Source organism: Salvelinus sp. IW2-2015, unplaced genomic scaffold (assembly GCF_002910315.2).
Source record: "Salvelinus sp. IW2-2015 unplaced genomic scaffold, ASM291031v2 Un_scaffold1644, whole genome shotgun sequence".
Taxonomy (NCBI): Eukaryota; Metazoa; Chordata; class Actinopteri; order Salmoniformes; family Salmonidae; genus Salvelinus; species Salvelinus sp. IW2-2015.
In genome coordinates, this window is record NW_019943057.1 from 167,102 (window position 1) to 170,376 (window position 3,275).

At 49.7% G+C, this 3,275-nt stretch overlaps 1 long non-coding RNA gene across 6 annotated transcripts; it reads right to left on the reverse strand.

The window, feature by feature from the left end:
- Positions 1-692: 692 nt before the first annotated feature.
- On the reverse strand, positions 693-2,666 carry LOC139024560 (uncharacterized). 6 transcript variants are annotated; one of them, XR_011475899.1, is made up of 6 exons: positions 2,640-2,666; positions 2,540-2,572; positions 2,099-2,132; positions 1,542-1,585; positions 1,423-1,474; positions 693-802 (listed from the first exon to the last, which is right to left on the reverse strand). It is a non-coding gene; the product is annotated as an uncharacterized lncRNA (long non-coding RNA). The 6 variants fall into 6 exon arrangements; XR_011475897.1 differs by lacking the exon at positions 2,640-2,666 and having other exon boundaries at positions 2,540-2,630; XR_011475896.1 differs by lacking the exons at positions 2,099-2,132; positions 2,540-2,572; positions 2,640-2,666 and adding exons at positions 2,133-2,189; positions 2,362-2,433.
- Positions 2,667-3,275: the final 609 nt, after the last annotated feature.

A 3,275-nucleotide genomic window follows, 5' to 3' on the forward strand; every position in this document is an offset into this window, starting at 1 on the left:
TCTCCACCGATTCAGTCCTTAGTGCTCTGGCATTCACCGGTATGCTCTCCACGCGTCATCCTATAGTCCTGCTTGCTCACTTCTTCTCCAAATTCAGTCCTGTAGTCTACTAATCGTTCTCTGCCACCTCTGATCTCATCCCCTACGTCCGTTCACTCTCTCCACTCATCCTTTAGTCCTGCCTTCCACTTCTCTCACTCAATACCTTTTAGTCCTTGACATCACCTCTTCTCTCCACTCACTCAGATCCTTCCTATTCCTGCTTCCTTCTCTCCACCTCATCCTTAGTCCTCATCAGCCTTCTCCCACCGCACGCTTTAGTTTGCATTCACTCTCTCCACCTCACCTCATCCTTAGTCCTGCTTCACTTCTCTCCACCTCATCCTAGTCTGCTATCCACTTTCTCCAACTCATCCTTTAGTCCCTGCATCACCTTCTCTCCACCTCACTCATCCCTTATCCTGCTTCCACTTCTCTCCACCTCATCCTTAGTCTCTTCCATCTCCATCATCTAGTCCGCATCACCTTCTCTCCACCTCATCTCTTAGTCCTGATTCACACTTCTCTCCAACCCTCATCCCTTAGTCCCTGCGACATCACTCTCTCCTCTCATCTTAACTCATCCTTTACTTCCCAGTCTGCAATCACCTTCTGTCCACCTCAATTCCTTTGAGGGTCCCATCAACCTTCTCTCCACCTCATCCCTTTTAGTCCTGCATCACCTTCTCCTCACCTCATCCCTTAGTCCTGCATCACCTTCTCTCCACCTCATCCCTTAGTCCTGCATCACCTTCTCTCCACCCTCAATCCCTTCAGTCCTGCATCCATTCTCTCACCTCATCCTTTAGTCCTGCATCACCCTTCTCTCCACCTCATTCCTTTAGTCCTGCATCACTTCTCTCCAACCTCATCCTTTAGTCCTTGCAAACCTTCTCTCCACCTCACCTCCTATCAGTCCTGCACCTCACTTCTCTCACACTCACCTTTAGTCCTGCCATCACCTTCTCTACCACCTCATCCTTTAGTCTTGCATCCACATTCTCTCACCTCATCCTTTAGTCCTGCATCACCTCTCTCACCTCACCTCATCTAGTCCTGCATCACCTCTCTCCACCTCATCCCTAAGTCTGCATCAACTTTCTCTCACCTCATCCTTAGTCCTGCACCACTTCTCTCACCTCATTATTGTGCTGCATCATTCTATCTCTGTCACCAATCCCTTAGTCCTGCATCACCTTCCTCCACCTCATCCTCCTTAGTCCTGCAACACCTTCCTCTCCACCTCATCCTTTAAGTCCTGCATCACCTCTCCCACCTCATCCTTTAGTCCTGCACACCTTCTCTCCACCTCATCCTTTAGTCCTGCACTCACCTTCTCTCCACCTCATCCGTTAGTCCTGCATCCACCTTCTCTCACCTCACCCTCACTTAGTCCTGCATCACCTTCTCTCACCTCACCTTAGTCCTGCATCACCTTCCTCCACCACCCCCTCATCCCTTAGTCCTGCACACCTCCACCTCATCCTCTTAGTCCTGCACACCTTCTCTCCACCTCATCCCTTAGTCCTGCCACACCTTCTCTCACCTCCTCCCTTACAGTCCTGCACACCTCCCACCTCATCCCTTAGTCCTGCAACCCCTCACCTCATCACCTATAGTACCTGCACACTCACTTCTACACCTCAATCCTTAGTCCTGCATCCACTTCTCTCTCAACCTCACTCCCTCTAGTCTCCTCATCCCACCTACTCACCTCATCCCTTAGTCCCTGCAACCACTTCTCTCACTCATCCCTTATCCTGCACTTCACTTCTCTCCACCTCATCACCTAGTCTCCTGCATTCACCTCCTCACCTCATCCCTTAGTCCTGCAATCACCTTCTCTTCCACCTCCATCCCTTAGCCTGCATCACCTTCTCTACACCTCATCCCTTAGTCTGCATCCACCTCTCTCATCCTCTATCCTTAGTCCTGCCATCACTCTCATTACACCTCATGCACTTAGTCCGCACTCACCTTATCTCTCCACTACTCATCTTAGTCCTGCACTACTTCTCTCCACCTCACTCCCTTAGTCCTGCATCCACTTTCTCTCCACCTTCATCCTTAGTCCCTGCATCCACTTCTCTCACCTCATCCCTTAGTCCTGCATTCATCTTCTTCCACCTCATCCCTTAGTCCTTCATCACCTTCTTCACCTCCATCACCTTTAGTCCTGCATCACCTTTCTCTCTCACCTCCATCCTTTAGTCCCTGCATCCACTTCTCTCCTCATCCTTATCCTGCATCCACTTCTCTACCTCATCCTTAGTTCTGCATCACTCTTCTTTTCACCTCCGATCACCTTTAGTCCTGCATCACCTTCTCTCCACCTCATCCCTTAGTCCTGCATTCCACTTCTCCACTCCATTCCTTAGTTCTGCATCACCTTCTTCTCCACCTCATCCCTTAGTCCTCATCACCTTCTCTCCCACCTCATCCTTAGTCCTGCATCACCTTCCTCTCCACCTCATCCTTAGTCCTGAATCCACTCTCTCACCTCATCCCTTAGTCCTGCATCACCTTCTCTCACCTGCATACCTTAGTCCTGCATTACCTTCTCTCCACCTCATCTCCTTAGTCTGCATCACCTTCTCCACCTCGATCCTTAGTCCTGCATCACCTTCTCCTTCACCTCATCTCTGAGTCCTGCATTCACCTTCTCTCACCTCACTCCATTATCCTGCAAATCACCTTCTCTCCACCTCAAACTGCCTTAGTCCTGCACCACCTCACCTCCTCACTCAGTCCTGCACCACCTCACCTCATCCCTTAGTCCTGCACCACCTCACCTCATCACTTAGTCCTGCACCACCTTCTCTCCACCTCACCTCATCACTTAATCCTGCACCAACTTCTCTTAACCTCAACTCATCACATATACACATAATGGACGTTTAAAGCACAGAATGGACACAGGATATGTGTTCCAGAAGTCTTAGGCAGCGGCAGCTAATGTTTTGTCACAATATACACTTAAAATATAGAGTTAAAAGGTCAGTCCTTCTGGATATGTCTTTCCAGTCTGCTTCCTGTGTGTGTGCATCAGTATTCTCTGTCCCCTCGTTGTCTTCCTGTGTGTGTGCATCAGTATTCTCTGTCCCCTCGTTGTCTTCCTGTGTGTTTATCAATCTTTCTCGTTCCTTTCCTGCTTCCTTGTGTGTGATCAGCTTCTCTGTCCCTTCCTGCTTCCGGGTTGTATCAGTCTTCTCTGTCTCCCCATGCTTTCTTTGTGG